General features: G+C 52.9%; 1 long non-coding RNA gene across 2 annotated transcripts; it reads left to right on the forward strand.

Moving 5' to 3' along the window:
* The first annotated feature begins 333 nt into the window (after window positions 1-333).
* Window positions 334-4,766, forward strand: LOC109750317 (uncharacterized). 2 transcript variants are annotated; one of them, XR_006663140.2, is made up of 7 exons: window positions 334-978; window positions 1,056-1,214; window positions 2,537-2,766; window positions 2,885-2,944; window positions 3,129-3,279; window positions 3,958-4,091; window positions 4,565-4,766. It is a non-coding gene; the product is annotated as an uncharacterized lncRNA (long non-coding RNA). The 2 variants fall into 2 exon arrangements; XR_006663141.2 differs by having other exon boundaries at window positions 339-978; window positions 1,093-1,214.
* Window positions 4,767-9,544: the final 4,778 nt, after the last annotated feature.

Consider the following 9,544-nt stretch of genomic DNA (forward strand, 5'->3'; position numbering starts at 1 on the left):
TGTCAATGTTTTTGCCAATCTAAGATGAAACTTGTGCAAAATATTACATCATTTGAACAAATATTAGATAGGTCTTTCAATAAAAACTCATTTTGGGCACTAAAAAATGGAATGAAAAAATTATATGTAATCAATCACGACCAATTTATATGGTCAAAAAATCGTCAAATTGTTTGGTGCGCTCTGATTCATGCATAGGCATATCACGCGAATCATGCATCGACCACCGTCGAATGCTTCTGGATCCAACGGCAGCCCTCACCCCCTAACCCTCTCACCCAAACCCTAGCTTCCCCGATCCACTCCTCTCCCCCGATCCACTCTCCCCCTCTCGTCCCACAGCCGCCACCCCCAACCCTCTCGATCCCCAACCAACCAGCCGCCGCCGCCGCCGTCCTCCGTCCTCTCCCCCAACCCCGGCCGCCGGCAATCCCTCCCCTCCCCTTCTCTCCCACGGCCGCGGTCGGATCCGCGCTCCCTCCTCGCTCATGACCTAGACCTAGCCGCATGGCCCGGCCATGGGCATAGCGGCGGCCAGATCCACCCCCCTCCCCCTCCCTCGCACCTCGATCCGCTGTCACCCCCACCGTTGACGACCCGCGACAGCAGCAGTGGGCTCGCGAGCCAGATCATAAGGACGTCCCTTTCCTCCCGATCTCATCGTGCTCCTCTCGATCCCGTCCACTTCCTCCCCACAGCGGAGCCTCAGTTTTGACCGCGTCTCGCTGCTGCGTGCAGAAGTCCGGGAGGCATGGGGCCGGGGGCGTGCGCCAGATCTACGCCGACGGCCTGGGCACCATGGTGGAAGGCGAGGTCTTCACCACGGTGGAAGGAGGGCATCCAGGCCTGCCTCCAGTGCAAACCGTGTACAAGCATCACCTGGGCGTGAGCAGACCAGTTCCACGCCAACAAGATGAACCTGGGCGATGCTGACGCAGTACGACATCGAGGAGGTGCAGGAGCACTGCAACTACCTATGTGAGCACTCGATTCTTCTTCCTGATTCGATTTGGTGTTGATTTGATTGATTCCCGATGCATGATTCTTCTTCTTAGGTACTCTTCTGTTGATGAACTTCCTCCACACCTGCAGTGACAAGAAAACGCTGAAGAAGTGGTTCTTCATCGACAAGACTGTGGGCTAAGAAAATCCAGCCGAAAGAGAGACGACCACCGTACCTGCCTGAGAAAGATCCTGCCTACAGTGCATGGATGGTAAGATTTGTTTCATGATTCAGTTTTGGGTTAAGTAGTAAGCAGTAGTCTAGTTACAATGCCTCTTCTGAAGAAAGACTTACAGATATTCGTCTTGTGCTGCATGCCCATTGATGCATACCTGTTGTCAGTGCTATCCGTCTTGGCCTTGCATGTGGTATGCTTGCTAGTTCCTTCTACTGGCATCTCCATCTCTCACCACCGTTGCGTAGATAGATTAGCAGGATCAGCTCACTGGAGACTAGTAGAGAGCATACCGAGCTCACATTCTCAGATTTGCTGTGCACACAAACAGATTTTACTTAAAAGCTCCCTGTAACCTTTTGTTTCATTGGTCAAACACGATAGCAGCGATGCCAAGGGAGCTCCCCTACACACGTATGCACTCTAATGGTCACATACATGTATCTAGTTCTCCTCATAAAATATTTGCATGCATGACAAAGCTCCAACACGTACACTCTCATGCTTACTTAGATTAGAAGCATTCTGTACAAGACAAACTACTATATGCTAGTCTTACTTACACTGTGTGTGTTGGGCACTCTACTTTAATTTTCTGTACATGACAAAGCCGTCTCCGGGCTCAGGCGGGCCGACTGTTGCGCAGGTGCTGCTCTCCTCCCCTCCCCTTCCCTTCCCCTCGACCGTCCGCCGTCGACCGTCGTGCAGGTTTCTCGGCCACACCCGTGCGCATTTCGTGGTTGCTTCCTAGGATTCGCTGGTCCTGTCGTTGATTATACAGATACAAGTCTATATGACCCAGTGCTCCATTTCTTGCTGGCTGTTTGAAAGCATTAGCTGCTTCTTTAGGCTGTTATTTTTGTCATTTTAATACCTGAGCCTAACTTTGCCCGGTTGTTGTTTTGAAAGCATCGCAGACGGCACAAACACACCTATGAACGAAACAACTTGGTGTTACAAGTCTTAGATTAGACAGTCAACACACGCTAGCTGGTTTACAGGACAGTAACAGAGCGAGCATTGGTTGCCGTTTCTTTTGATTTCTTCTTCTGCATCCTTGGTGGGTACTCTACAGCGGGGCCTTCATTGTCTTCCTGTGCCTGCTCACTGAGCACCGGCAGCTGCCCCTTCTCCTAGATGCTTCGGTTATACTGTAGTATGACAATATCACTAAAACACATTGCAGTAAACCATCATAATTTAATTTGAAGGTTACTGGACTGATATTTTGTTTGACAACTACTGCAACTGAAGTTTCAGAAATTTCTTGCAGTACTGAATGTCTTGGTGTTATTCTGAACCGTTTGCATTTGCTGTATCTCATTACCAGTGTTCATTCTTCATTGGTCCATGTCCAGGTCCGCCGCCACGGCCGCCACGCTACAGCCAGGCCACCCAACACACATCGAACTACCGCTGCTCCTCCTTGTCTCGTCTGTCTTCTTGCCCGGGAAGAAAGGAAGCGCCGGAGACCAGCCACTAATGGCGGTGCCGCTGGAGTTCCCAGCGGAAGCTCCGGCATCAGCACCAACGCACCCTCAACCTCCTCGCCCTCGGATTCGGGCTCTACGAGCTTGGATTCCCAAGTGTAAGCCTTCTGCTTGTGCATACACAAATGAAAAATCTCTGCACTTCTGAATTCTGTCTGGCTGTAGTTGACACTAGTGGGGATAACAATAACATAACAGTATGAATGTGCTATGTAGGTTGCGAAATGCATCGAGATCGGTCTTCCAGAGATCATACTGCTGGTGGCTCTTTCCCAGGTAGTACATGCATCATCAGTCCTATATAGCTGCTGCTCATGTACTCATTTTGTTCTAGGAAAGTGGGAGGGCAGGGCCCCTTGATTTTCTTTTGCTGATTCATATCCCCTTTCAGGAATCAGACTAGACTAGAGTTCAGAGATTGATAAAATTGAATTCTCACATATAAAGTTTTGATTGCAAGGATGGGAGGTGGATGCCCGCACGGATCTGGCGTCTCCGACCTCGGCATCCACAAGGAGGAGCGGCGACAACCCCGGACCCGTCCGCTGGTGCTGCTGATCCAGCTTGGACGGACATGTTGCCTCTTCCACGTCGGCTACATGACAGCCATGGTGAGCTCTCTGCTCCCTGCATCTTACAGTAGTTGGCCTGAGATTATAGTTGGGCTGGAAATGAACTTCTTCAGTTCGATTTATAAGATATAATACCAGTCTAAATCAGTGGATCATGGGTGATATGAGATTCTAACTAATTCCTTAAGTTTGTTCCTTTAACCATATGTGTAACTAAAATCCTGGTTCATTGCATTTTGACAATGCAAGCTGTACCATGAGTCATTCAACAATTACAGGATATTCTGACTTTCATCGGTACCTACTTGGACACACAAAATATGAGTAGATACAATTGACTTCTGGTTATATTATGTTGTCGGCTTCATCTGTTCTGATTCTATGATATCTGTGGAGACATTGGTTCAGTTAGTTTTTTCTAGTACAACTACCATGAATATTCATGTCTCTTTATACCAGTAAGTTAGTCTGATGCTAGACTAGATGTCTCTTTATGCAAGTTTATTGTCATGTCTATTTATATGTATAAAGTCGAATCAAGTAGTAACATGTGAACAACACTTGCACTGGTGTATGTAAGGAGTTAAGTACATGTTTGTTACAGCAGGGAAGAGTAGATGTTTGTGTTACCATCCAATCCACTGACAACATGTTTCTGTTATTGTGGTGCTTGCTTAACTCACTGCCATCTTACATTATGTTCTTTTTTGTATACAGCTCGCCAGAAGAAGGCTGTGAAGATCTTCCCCTGCCCTACCTCTGGACCTCTTCGCCCCATCGTGCAATGCCAGACCCGCAAGTACGACACTAAGGCAAGGGCTGGCAGAGGCTTTACCCTTGAGGAGCTTAAGGTGATGATCATTTCTTTGCGTTGTTTCCTTCATCTCTGATTGCCTATGAATGGTGCAGCATCAATAGTTGCAATAATTGGTTTATAACTGAGCATGGATTTTTTATGTTTGCTCTGTAACAATAGTAAATTTCCATTGTACATTTCATCAATTTCTTTCTTACTTTTGTTATCTACGTACATAGAACTTGTGTTCTCTCTGTAGCTTTTAATTGCTTGCCCCCTCCTACAATCGATGCATGCTGCTTGAGTTTAGATTCAGATGCTAGATGAGATTATCATCTGTCGAGAAACTATTGTGATGATTTGATGCCCATCTGGTGACTATTTATGTCTTTAGTGTCAATTGATGTTGCATAATCTAATTTGGACACCTAGGTTCTTGCATGGTTCTTAGATTAATTGTTCTGTTTTGTTGTTAGCAAATATTGCTTATATTAAGACTAAACATGTGACTATTCCACTCATTTACAGGAGTTCTGGGCTGAAGACATTCGAAGAAGCTCGAAGCCCCAGTCAACAACTTGCTTTATATATTACTGAATTTGTAATGCTAATATTCTTGAGAAATTCGATGTACTGCTGAACATGCTGGGAATTTGATGTATATTTGCTCGCTGAACTTGATGTATACTTGCTCGCTGAACTCAGAATATTATTTTTTATTCACTTGAAATTCATTCCTTGACTAAAAGTGGCCAGAAAAATAAATATATAGCCCAAGAGAAAAATGGCCGAAATGCCTATTGGACCAAATCTATTCGTGCTTTGAAAAAAGGCCTAAAATATATTGATTGGAACAAAGGCTAAAATTTGAAAAGAAATGGACCGTTAAAAGGCCCGGGCCTAGAAAATATGGTCTAGGCCCAAAAAAGAAATGTACAACAAAACACATCAGCCTAGAGAATCGAATTGTTGGGCCAGGCCTATGTACGTGTCCATAATTGACAGAAAAAATACACTAAATTGGTTGAATTAATGGGCTCAGCCCATATAGACACCGAACTGGACCGGGCTGAATCTTATCAACGACCTTCTCAATTGGTCGCAATTTTGCCACGTCAGATTGCCACGTCGGATCTGACGTGGCTTGGGCAGACAGCCAGCGACCAAAATAGAAGGTCATAGAATTCATGATCTTTTGTTTTGGTCGTGGCCTTCCACGTCGTTAATTTTAGTTTACGACTGCCAGCTTTTGACCATGTGTTTTTGGTCACAAAAAGGTCGCAAATGAAAAACAATGACCTTTCAGTGACCAATAGTGAGGGTCGCAAGTTGACATATTTCTTGTAGTGCACGCTATGGGCTGCAGGCAGGCAAGTCTGGGGACCCCCGTTCCCAGAACGCCGACAGTAGCCCCCGGGCCCAAGGTGCGCTCGGGCTTGGCTTCGCGGCGAAGCCAAGGGTCAAGTTCGGAGCGCCGCGGGCCCCAAAAGCCTGCGGCCTCGGTTGACGCGTGGCGGTTGATTGGACGTGGGCGTCCCAGCTTCCCCACGCTGCCTTTGAATCCGCCTAGCTATGCGGCCCCTGGCGGCCTACACAGTTATTCCCCGTCGCCTGCGCCTCGCTTCTCCAATCCCTCTGCTTCCTCGAGACTCTGTTTCTCTTCTCCAATCTGACTTGCGCTCCGCCTGCTCCATCGCCATGGCGCTGAAACAAGATGAAAAGGGGAAGGGGCCTCTGTCTCTGCCAGCTGCGCCTCCGTCCCTTGCGCTGGCGCTCGGCCGGTCTCGGGTGCTCAACGACGAGGCCATCGACAAGGTGCGCCCGATGCTCGCTTCCAGCTTCAACGAGTGGGGGAAGACGGCGGCTTGGCCTATGTCTCGCACCCGCACGGCTCAGGTGGCCACCGAAGTCCCAATCTTCATAGACGCCCTCTGGGCTGGCCTGATTCCTCCCTTCTCCGCCTTCTTCAACGCGGTGCTTGAGCATTATCAGATCCACATGCTGCATCTCGATCCTCAGTCTGTGACTCTTCTGGCCGTCTTCACCTTCGTGTGCAAAGCCATGGCTGGCATTGCTCCTTTCAGTGGCTCTCCTTCGCCACTTCTTCTCATTGCATCTGATCGACCCCCAACAAAGCTCGGGATGCGTGAACTTCCACGTTGTGGCTGCAACGGCGGGCGAGGGGATCGACTTCGAGCTTCCTCCATCCACGAGCGAATTTCGGACACGATGGGTGTTCGTTGATGCTGGCGTGCTTAGTCCTCTGCTTCAGGCTCTGTCGGGGCCCGCTGTTCCTAACCCCGGCTGGAGCCATCAGCGGCTCACGAGCCCCGGCCTTGCCCACGTCTGGCTCAGGTTGAGGTTGCTGAAGGATCGCGGCGTGACCGCGCAGATGGTGGTGAAGGAATTCGTCAAGCGCTGGGTTGCTCCGCTTCAGCGCCATTCTCGCCCAATGTGGACCTTGCTCCATAGCCAGGACTACATGAGGTTTCAGAAGTTTGGGATCCTTCTTGGGACGCGGAAAACAGTGCTCAAGGTCTTGATGGGTGTCCCCTTGCCGGCCGAAATGCCTGGGAAGAATTGCCTACTGTATCGCTGCAAGAACAAGGATGAGTTCGCAGCGAGCATGCCTTCCTTCGACGAGTGGGGGCCGCGGCCGATCGGCCTGGAGGGGCCTCGTGAGAACCCCGTCGTTGTGGTTCCCTTCCTTGCCCCTGGTGATGAGCTCACCCCAAGTGACGGTGCAGGTGCGCGAGCTACGGCGGGGGCCGGTGGCTCGAGTGCTGAGGAGCAAGTGCCGAGTGGGGATCCTGGGGCATCGTCCTCAGGAGCCTGACACCCCCCTCCTGAGGCGTCGGTTGCTGAGGAGACGCAGCATGCGGCTCCCGAGGCCAAGGCTCCAGGAGCCTCGGGAGGTTGTGGTGAGACGGTGCCCGCCTGTTTGCCGCAACCGGGCTCCCCTGAAGATATCCTTCCGAGCTCTTCTTCAGCCCCGCTGCGCACGGGCCGTCACGTCCAGTGCTTCGGTCGTCTTTGTGTCGACTTCGAGGAGCTCCGCAAGAGGAAGGGATCCCCTAGCGGCAGCAACATCTTTGGACCGCTGAAGCGGAGGAAGTACATCGCCGTTGACGTGTAAGTATCGTATCGCTGTGGCTCCTTGTGTGCTGTTTTCCATCTCCTGGCGTCAGTTCTTCAGGGCTCCCTCCGTCGAGGCGGCTGCGCCTCCTGAGAAACGGCCTCCTTCTTCCTCAACTCTTCCGCCGGGCTCGAGCGCTCCACGTCCGCTTGCTGCCCCTGGAGCGGGGTTGGTTGAAGGGGCACTCCTGCCTTCCTGGCGCGCCGAACCTGCGGCCTTGTCGTTCCTCCCCCCTGGTCTGGCATGGTGCTTGGCAGGCGTGCCCAAGACTCCTCCGCTGGTCTTGGACGGCAATTTGTTGGATTCAATCTTCGGCTCCTCTTCAAGCAGCGAGCCCCGATTGGCTCGGGCTCCTCGCGAGGGCGAGTTGACGTCAGGTGGAGTGCCAGTCCCCCAGCCCCCTGCTGGGGGGTGGCGCACCACTTGGTACCCCGCCCGCAGCCCCCGAGGCGGAGGACGAGGTGGGCAGAGCGTTTGGGCTCGAGTGTGGGCGAAGCGTGGTTCGTCACGAACTCTTCCAGGAGGCGATGGGCACGATGAGCCGACTCGGTGAAGAGCTCGCGCGTGTCGACTCGCGCCTTGAGGCTGAGGGTCTCCGGCTGGTGGAGGAGCGGCGCAAGCTGAAGGTGGCCATCAACTTCGGTCGCTACCAGCGCGACCTCGCGAGCTCTGGAACAGGCTTGCGAGGCTGACCGCCGTCGCGAGGCTGCGGAGAAGCGCGCGTGGGAGCTCCAGGCCTGGAGCGCATCTCTTGAGCAGCAGGTGGAGGCACGCAGAGCCGCTCTGGTGTCGCTGAGGGGGACGCTCGCAGAGGAAGAGGAGATCCGGAAGCGCGAGGAGGCGCTGACCCTGGAGGCCGTGGAGCGCAGCCTCGAGCTAGAGCGACTGGAGACGAGGGAGCACCAAGTTGCCCAAGCAGAAGATGTCGTCGGGGCCCGCGAGGCCAAAGTCGAGGAGGAGGTTGCTTGCAGGGTGGCCGAGGTTCGCGCAGATCTTGAGGGTAGGTAAGACCAGAAGCTCAAGCTCGCAGGGCGCGGAGGATGAGGGCAGGGCCGCTGCCCTCAGGCTTAGGTTGGACGAGGCTGAGAGGCGAGCGGAAGCCACGTTCGCCGCCCTGGTCAGGGCACAGGCGGACCTGGCCTCCGCCCGCGCCGAGCTGCGTTCCCTCTGGAGGCGGGTTGATGACGTTGAGGCCGTCGCGAGGCAGAAGATGGAAGAAGTGCTTCAGCGACGCACACTGGAGCGCGAGCATACCCCTATGCTTCAGGATCTCCGGAACAGGGCCAATATCGCCCTGGGCCATATTTGCGACGTGGAGGCGCCGGACCCTCACTCGAATGATTATGCCAGCCACTTGACCTTCTTCACCGAGGTGGTGACACGCCTGGAGGCTCGATCCGCCAGAGCTCGCCAGCTTGTGGAGGAAAGGGGTCATGGCCTGCTCGAGCGCGCTTTCTCCCGTGTCTTCAGCCACCTCCTGAATGCCGACCTAACTTTGATTTCGACGTCGCCATCGCCCCCGTACCCACGGCCGTCCAGGGCAACCTAGCGCGTTGGGTTGAGGACAATGTGGACGCGTTGGTCAGGGCCTTCACTTCTGAGGATGACGCGGTGGTGGTCATCGCAGATGAAGGCGACGTGGTTGACGACGGCGACGGGGGCGTCGCCGATGGCGGCGACGATGCCGATGAAGACGATGACGACGCGAGTGACGCATCCGCGGGTGACGCAGCGAGCGACATTTCTGGATGATCTTTTGTTCTCCTGTCATTTCACCCTATGCACAAACTCGGGCGTGGCCCTTAAAAAAACTTGTGAGAGCATTTTGAGAGGGGGAGCCCCTCATGTAAGCAAACTGCAGTTTTTACTTTCCTATGCAATGTGAGTTTGTGTCCTCGTGAGCTCATGAATCCAGGTGCGAGTTCTCTGTCGTGGTTTACCTTAGTCAGTGCCAGTCTTGAGATGGGTCGCGACGCGTCGAGTTTCTGAGAACCCTGCGGAGCTCATCGCCCCGTTAGAAGGGGCCCCACAAGAGGTGAGCACCAGTTGTAGTGCTAGCGCGCGCGTGCCTCGCGCAGTCCCGCTCGCGAGGAGCTCGTGAGGGGAAGGCGACGAACATGAGTCCCGCACAAAACGAGATCCAGAAGGCAAGAAATTGCTCAAACGAGAAAAGGCTCCCCCCGCGCACATCAACAAAATTTCAACTTCAACTCAAATCCAGATCCAGAAAGCAAAGCTACTGAGAAAGAGAGATCCAAAGCAAAAGGCCGCGTCCGGCACCTAGTCTAGTCTTCTGGTCTTCAAGTCTTCTCACCAACGCGGAGCTAAGTGCTGCCAGTAGGCATGGGAGGGAGCCCCAGGGCCTGAGGCCG

The sequence above is a fragment of the Aegilops tauschii genome, chromosome 4 (assembly GCF_002575655.3).
Source record: "Aegilops tauschii subsp. strangulata cultivar AL8/78 chromosome 4, Aet v6.0, whole genome shotgun sequence".
Lineage (NCBI taxonomy): Eukaryota > Viridiplantae > Streptophyta > Magnoliopsida > Poales > Poaceae > Aegilops > Aegilops tauschii.